Source organism: Triticum aestivum, chromosome 7A (genome assembly GCF_018294505.1).
Source record: "Triticum aestivum cultivar Chinese Spring chromosome 7A, IWGSC CS RefSeq v2.1, whole genome shotgun sequence".
Lineage (NCBI taxonomy): Eukaryota > Viridiplantae > Streptophyta > Magnoliopsida > Poales > Poaceae > Triticum > Triticum aestivum.
The window spans coordinates 518,440,740-518,449,716 of NC_057812.1; positions in this window are offsets into that span (position 1 = coordinate 518,440,740).

Consider the following 8,977-nt stretch of genomic DNA (forward strand, 5'->3'; position numbering starts at 1 on the left):
ACATGACTAAACTATACGATTTTGTAGGGATGAACTTTCTTTGGCCATGTTATTTTGAGAAGACATAATTGCTTAGTTAGTATGCTTGAAGTATTATCATTTTTATATCAATATGAACTTTTGTCTTGAATCTTTCGGATCTGAATATTCATACCACAATTAAGAAGAATCACGTTGAAATTATGCCAAGTAGCACTCCGCATCAAAAATTCTGTTTTTATCATTTACCTACTCGAGAACGAGCATGAATTAAGCTTGGGGATGCTGATACGTCTGCAACGTATCTATAATTTTTGATTGCTCCATGCTATATTAACTACTGTTTTGAATGTTTATGGGCTTTATTATACAGTTTTATATCATTTTTGGGACTAACCTATTAACCCAAAGCCCAGTGCCAGTTTCTGTTTTTACCCTGTTTTAGGGTTTCGAAGAAAAGGAAAATCAAATGGAGTCCAATTGACCTGAAACTTCACAGAACTGATTTTTGGAAGGAAAGAAGCCCAGAAGACTTGGAGTGCATGTCGGGGGATCAGCAAGGAGGTCACGAGGCAGGGGGGCGCGCCCGCCCCCCTGGGCGCGCCCTCCACCCTCGTGAGCCCCTCGTGGCCCCTGATGTACTTCTTCCGCCGATATATCTCCATATACCCTAAAAACATCCGTGAGCATAATAGATCGGGAGTTCCGCCGCCAGAAGCCTCCGTAGCCACCGAAAGCCAATGTAGACCCATTCTGGCACCCTGCCGGAGGGGGAAATCCTTCTTCGGTGGCCATCTTCATCATCCCGGTGCTCTCCATGATGAGGAGGGAGTAGTTCTCCCTCGGGGCTGAGGGTATGTACCAGTAGCTATGTGTTTGATCTCTCTCTCTCGTGTTCTTGAGGTGATACGATCTTGATGTATCGCGAGCTTTGCTATTATATTTGGATCCTATAATGTTTCTCCCCCCCTCTACTCTCTTGTAGTGAATTGAGTTTCCCCTTTGAAGTTCTCTTATCAAATTGAGTCTTTAAAGATTTGAGAACACTTGATGTATGTCTTGTCGTGGATATCTGTGGTGACAATGGGATATCACGTGGTTCACTTGATGTATGTTTGGTGATCAACTTGCGGGTTCCGCCCATGAACCTATGCATAGGGGTTGGCACACGTTTTCGTCGTGATTCTCCGGTAGAAACTTTGGAGCACTCTTTGAGGTCCTTTGTGTTGGTTTGAATAGATGAATCTGAGATTGTGTGATGCATATCGTATAATCATACCCACACATACTTGAGGTGACACTTGAGTATCTAGGTGACATTAGGGTTTTGGTTGATTTGTGTCTTAAGGTGTTATTCTAGTACGAACTCTAGGGCTGTTTGTGACACCTATAGGAATAGCCCAACGGGTTGATTCGAAAGAATAACTTTGAGGTGGTTTCGTACCCTACCATAATCTCTTCGTTCGTTCTCCGCTATTAGTGACTTTGGAGTGACTCTTTGTTGCATGTTGAGGGATAGTTATGTGATCCAATTATGTTATCATTGTTGAGGGAACTTACACTAGCGAAAGTATGAACCCTAGGCCTTGTTTCCTAGCATTGCAATACCGTTTACGCTCACTTTTATCATTCGTTACCTTGCAGTTTTTTATTATTTCAGATTACAAATACCTTTATCTACTATCCATATACCACTTGCTTCACCATCTCTTCGCCGAACTAGTGCACCTATACAATTTACCATTGTATTGGGTGTGTTGGGGACACAAGAGACTCTTTGTTATTTGGTTGCAGGGTTGCTTGAGAGAGACCATCTTCATCCTATGCCTCCTACGGATTGATAAACCTTAGGTCATCCACTTTTGGGAAATTTGCTATTGTCCTACAAACCTCTGCACTTCGAGGCGAAACAACGTCTACAAGAAGAAGGTTGTGTAGTAGACATCAAGCTCTTTTCTAGCGCCGTTGCCGAGGAGGTGAGTGCTTGAAGGTATATCTTTAGATCTTGCAATCGAGTCTTTTAGTTTCTTGTTTTATCACTAGTTTAGTTTATAAAAGAAAACTACATAAAAAATGGAATTGAGTTTGTCTCATACGCTTCACCTTTTTAATATCTTTTGTGAGTATGATGGAAAGAATAATTGTGCTCAAGTGCTAGAATAAGAAACCTATAAAATGTTTGGCACTAAATATTTGAATGATGAGCATGATTGCAATGTTGTTAGTATGAATTCCTTGAATATCCATGATGCTAATGATATGCAAAGCCACAAGCTTGGGGAAGCTATTTTTGATGAAGGTGATATTTTTTGTCCCCCAAGTTTTGATGAGCAAATTTATTATGGTGAAAGCATGCCTCCTATCTATGATGATTATTGTGATGACACGTATGCTTTAAAGAATAATGATAACCATTAAACTTGTCATCTTGATCTTAATTTTCAATCACATGATAGTTATTTTGTTGAGTTTGCTCCCACTATCATTCTTGAGACAAATTTTGCTTATGTGGAGAGTAATAAATTTTCTATGCTTGTAGATCATGAAAAGAATGCTTTAGGTGCTGGTTATATTGTTGAATTCATTCATGATGCTACTGAAAATTATTATGAAGGAGGAATATATGCTTGTAGGAATTGCAATAATATCAAGTTTGCTCTCTATGTGCTTAAGGTTTCGAAGTTATGCTTGTTTTGCCCTCCTATGCTAGTTGATTATTGTTCCCATAAGTTGTTTGCTCACAAAATCCCTATGCATAGGAAGTGGGTTAGGCTTAAATGTGTTATTTATATTCTTCATGATGCTCTCTTTATGTTTCAATTCTTATCTTTTATGAGAGCATCGTTGAAATCGTCATGCCTAGCTAGGGGCGTTAAACGATAGCGCTTGTTGGGAGGCAACCCAACTTTATTTATATTCCTTGCTTGTTGTTCCTGTTTAGTAATAAATAATTCATCTAGCCTCTGTTTAGATGTGGTTTTATGCTTTTAATTAGTGTTTGTGCCAAGTAGAACCTTTGGGAAGACTTGGGGGAAGTCTTGTTGATCATGCTGTCAAAAACAGAAACCTTAGCGCTCACGAGAATTGCTCCCATTTTTATTTGGAGAGTGATATTTAGTTAATTGTTTTTACAGATGATTGGTAGATAAATTACTCAGGTCCAGCAATTTATTTGAGAATTTTATGAGTTCCATAAGTATACGTTTGATTCAGATTACTACAGACTGTTCTGTTTTTGACAGATTCTGTTTTTCGTGTGTTGTTCACTTATTTTGATGAATCTATGGAAAGTAAAATAGTTTATAAACCATAGAGAAGTTACAATACATTAGGTTTAACACCAATATAAATAAATAATGAGTTCATTACAGTACCTTGAAGTGGTGATTTACTTTCTTATACTAACGGAGCTTACGAGTTTTCTACTTTAAGTTTTGTGTTGTGAAGTTTTCAAGTTTTGGGTAAGGATTCGATGATCTATGGAACAAGGAGTGGTAAGAGCCTAATCTTGTGGATTCCCAAGGCACCCCAAGGTAATATTCAAGGACAACCAAGAGCCTAAGCTTGGGGATGCCCCGGAAGGCATCCCCTCTTTCGTCTTCGTTCATCGGTAACTTTACTTGGAGCTATATTTTTATTCGCCACATGATATGTGTTTTGCTTGGAGCGTTAATTTATTTTGTTAGGATTTTGTTGCTGTTATTTAGAACATTTTCTTGAATCTTTTATTTCAATAAAAGTGGCATTGATAGCCTTTACTATGCCTATGTTACAAGTATACATGTTGCTGTTTGAAAACAGAAAGTTTACCGCTGTTGCAATAATTCCCTAGAAAAGTAAGAATGTGATAAAATGTTGAAACCATTTGCATATTAAGCTATGATAAATTTACTACAGTGGGAATTTTCTTAAATAATTTTTGGAGCTAGGGAAGTTTGGATGTTGCGGCATTCTTTACAGACTATCCTGTTTAGGCAGATTGCTGTTATGTTTGCATTGTTTGCATATGTTTGCTTCTTGAATGATTCTATTTGAGGATAGGACTATTAAATATGCAGAGGCATTTAGTATGCAATGTTGAATAATAATTTGAGTGATTTGCTACAGTAGAGTATGATAAGGTTTTGGCAATGGTTTATACTAACTTATCTCACGAGTCCTTGTTGAGTTTTGTGTGGATGAAGCTTTTGAGAGTTAGGGAGACCGTGATATGAGAGGAATTAAGGAGACACAAAATCTCAAGCTTGGGGATGCCCAAGGCATCCCAAGATAATATTTCAAGAAGTCTCAAGCGTCTAAGCTTGGGGATGCCCCGGTTGGCATCCCACCTTTCTTCTTCAACAACTATCGGTTAGTATCGGTTGATCTTCACTTATATCTTTCGGAGTAGTTTGTCGTTTGCTCTAGTGCTTCACTAATATCTTTTAGAGCATGGTGATAGTTTTATTTTGAATAAATAGATGAACTCTCATGCTTCACTTAGATTATTTTGAGAGTCTTAAATATCTCGGTAATTTTCTTAAAATCCTAATATGCTAGGTATACAAGATTAGTAAAAACTTTCATATAGAGTATTGAATACTAAGAGAAGTTTGATGCTTGATGATTGTTTTGAGATATGGAGGTAATAATATCAAAGTCATGCTAGTTGAGTAGTTGTGAAACTGAGAAATGCTTGTGTTGAAGTTTGCAAGTCCCGTAGCATGCACGTATGGTAAACGTTATGTAACAAATTTGAAACAAGAGGTGTTATTTGATTGTCCTCCTTATTAGTGGCGGTCGGGAGCGAGCGATGGTATTTTCCTACCAATCTATCCCCCTAGGAGCATGCGCGTAGTGCCGAGGTTTTTGATGACTTGTAGATTTTTGCAATAAGTATGTGAGTTCTTTATGACTAATGTTGAGTCCATGGATTATACGCACTCTCACCGTTCCATCCTTGCTAGCCTCTTCGGTACCATGCATTGCCGTTTCTCACATTGAGAGTTGGTGCAAACTTCGCCGGTGCATCCAAACCCCGTGATATGATACGCTCTGTCACACATAAACCTCCTTATATCTTCCTCAAAACAGCCACCATACCTACCTATTATGGCATTTCCATAGCCATTCCGAGATATATTGCCATGCAACTTTCCACCATTCCATTTATCATGACACATTCATCATTGTCATAATGCTTAGCATGATCATGTAGTTGACATAGTATTTGTGGCAAAGCCACCATTCATAATTCTTTCAGACATGTCACTCTTGATTCATTGCATATCCCGGTACACCGCTAGAGGCATTCATATAGAGTCATCTTTGTTCTAGTATCGAGTTGTAATCATTGAGTTGTAAATAAATAGAAGTGTGATGATCATCATTATTAGAGCATTGTCCCAAGTGAGGAATAAAAAAAGAGAAAGGCCATAAAAAAGAGAAGGCCCAAAAAAACAGAAAGGCCATAAAAAAGAGAAGGCCCAAAAAAATTAATGAGAGAAAAAGAGAGAAGGGACAATGTTACTATCCTTTTACCACACTTGTGCTTCAAAGTAGCACCATGATCTTCATAGTAGAGAGTCTCTCATGTTATCACTTTCATATACTAGTGGGAAATTTTTATTAGAGAACTTGGCTTGTATATTCCAACAATGGGCCTCCTCAAGTGCCCTAGGTCTTCGTGAGCAAGCAAGTTGGATGCACACCCACTAGTTTCTTTTGTTGAGCTTTCATACATTTATAGCTCTAGTGCATCCGTTGCATGGCAATCCCTACTCCTTGCATTAACATCAATCGGTGGGCATCTCCATAGCCCATTGATTAGCCTTGTTGATGTGAGACTTTCTCCTTTTTTCTCTTCTCCACATAACCTCCTAATTATTCTATTCCACCCATAGTGCTATATCCATGGCTCGCGCTCATGTATTGCGTGAAAGTTTATGAGTTCGAGATTACTGAAGTATGAAACAATTGCTTGGCTTGTCATCGGGGTTGTGCATGATGAGAGCATTCTTGTGTGACGAAAATGAAACATGACTAAACTATACGATTTTGTAGGGATGAACTTTCGTTGGCCATGTTATTTTGAGAAGACATAATTGCTTAGTTAGTATGCTTGAAGTATTATCATTCTTATGTCAATATGAACTTTTGTCTTGAATCTTTCGGATCTGAATATTCATACCACAATTAAGAAGAATCACGTTGAAATTATGCCAAGTATCACTCCGCATCAAAAATTCTGTTTTTATCATTTACCTACTCGAGGACGAGCAGGAATTAAGCTTGGGGATGCTGATACGTCTCCAACCTATCTATAATTTTTGATTGCTCCATGCTATATTATCTACTGTTTTGAATGTTTATGGGCTTTATTATACACTTGTATATCATTTTTGGGACTAACCTATTGACCCAGAGCCCAGTGCCAGTTTCTGTTTTTACCCTGTTTTAGGGTTTCGAAGAAAAGGAAAACCAAACGGAGTCCAATTGACCTGAAACTTCACGGAACTCATTTTTGGAAGGAAAGAAGCCCAGAAGACTTGGAGTGCACGTCGAGGGATCTGCGAGGAGGTCATGAGGCAGGGGGGTGCGCCCACCCCCCTGGGCGCGCCCTCCATCCTCTTGAGCCCCTCGTGGCCCCCCTGACGTACTTCTTCCGCCTATATATCTCCATATACCCTATAAACATCCGTGAGCACAATAGATCGGGAGTTCCGCCGCCAGAAGCCTCCGTAGCCACCGAAAGCCAATCTAGACCCATTTCGGCACCCTGCCGGAGGGGGCAATCCTTCTCCGGTGGCCATCTTCATCATCCCGGTGCTCTACATGATGAGGAGGGAGTAGTTCTCCCTCGGAGCTGAGGGTAGGTACCAGTAGCTATGTGTTTGATCTCTCTCTCTCGTGTTCTTGAGGTGATACGATCTTGATGTATCGCGAGCTTTGCTATTATATTTGGATCCTATAATGTTTCTCCCCCCCTCTACTCTCTTGTAGTGAATTGAGTTTCCCCTTTGAACTTATCTTATCGGTTTGAGTCTTTAAAGATTTGAGAACACTTGATGTATGTCTTGCCGTGGATATCTGTGGTGACAATGGGATATCACGTGATTCACTTGATGTATGTTTTGGTGATCAACTTGCGGGCTCCGCCCATGAACCTATGCATAGGGGTTGGCACACGTTTTCGTCGTGATTCTCCGGTAGAAACTTTGGGGCACTCTTTGAGGTCCTTTGTGTTGCTTTGAATAGATGAATCTGAGATTGTGTGATGCATATTGTATAATCATACCCACGGATACTTGAGGTGACATTGGAGTATCTAGGTGACATTAGGGTTTTGGTTGATTTGTGTCTTAAGGTGTTATTCTAGTACGAACTCTAGGGCTATTTGTGACACCGGTAGGAATAGCCCAACGGATTGATTGGAAAGAATAACTTTGAGATGGTTTCATACCCTACCATAATCTCTTCGTTCGTTCTCTGCTATTAGTGACTTTGGAGTGACTCTTTGTTGCATGTTGAGGGATAGTTATGTGATCCAATTATGTTATCATTGTTGAGGGAACTTACACTAGCGAAAGTATGAACCCTAGGCCTTGTTTCCTAGCATTGCAATACCGTTTACGCTCACTTTTATCATTCGTTACCTTGATGTTTTTATTATTTCAGATTACAAATACCTTTATCTACTATCCATATACCACTTGTTTCACCATCTCTTCACCGAACTAGTGCACCTATACAATTTACCATTGTATTGGGTGTGTTGGGGACACAAGAGACTCTTTGTTATTTGGTTGCAGGGTTGCTTGAGAGAGACCATCTTCATCCTACGCCTCCTACGTATTGATAAACCTGAGGTCATCCACTTGAGGGAAATTTGCTACTGTCCTACAAACCTCTGCACTTGGAGGCCCAACAACGTCTACAAGAAGAAGGTTTGTAGTAGGCATCATTTATCTATGAAAAATATTTGAATCTTCTCTGAATTCTTTTATGTATGATTGGTTTATCTTTGCAAGTCTCTTTGAATTATCAGTTTGGTTTGGCCTACTAGATTGGTCTTTCTTGCAATGGGAGAAGTTCTTAGCTTTGGGTTCAATCTAGCGGTGCTCGATCCCAGTGACAGAAAGGGAAGCGACATGTATTGTATTGTTGCCATCAAGGATAAAAAGATGGGTTTTATATCATATTGCATGAGTTTATCCCTCTACATCATGTCATCTTGCTTAAGGCGTTACTCTGTTCTTATGAACTTAATACTCTAGATGCATGCTGGATAGCGGTCGATGTGTGCAGTAATAGTAGTAGATGCAGAATCGTTTCGGTCTACTTGTCTCGGACATGATGCCTATATACATGATCATGCCTAGATATTCTCATAATTATTTGCTTTTCTATCAATTGCTCGACAGTAATTTCTTCACCCACCGTAATACTTATGCTTTCTTGAGAGAAGCCACTAGTGAAGCCTATGGCCCCCGGGTCTATTCTCCATCATACAAGTTTCCAATCTATTTTATTTTGTAATCTTTACTTTCAATCTATATCATAAAAATACCAAAAATATTTATTGTATTATTATCATCTCTATCAGATCTCACTCTTGCAAGTGGCCGTGAAGGGATTGACAACCCCTTTATCGTGTTGGTTGCGAGGTTCTTATTTGTTTGTGTAGGTACGAGGTGACTTGCGCGTGGTCTCCTACTGGATTGATACCTTGGTTCTCAAAAACTGAGGGAAAAACTTACGCTGCTTTACTGCACCACCCTTTCCTCTTCAAGGGAAAACCAACGCAGTTCTCAAGAGGTAGCAAGAAGGATTTCTTGCGCCGTTGCCGGGGAGATCTATGCCAAGTAAAGACATACCAAGTACCCATCACAACTCTTACCCTTCGCATTACATTATTTTCCATTTGCCTCTCGTTTTCCTCTCCCCCACTTCACCCATGCCGTTTTATTCGCCCTCGCTTTCCGTTCCCCTTCTCTTTTCCAATTTGCCTCTTTTGCCC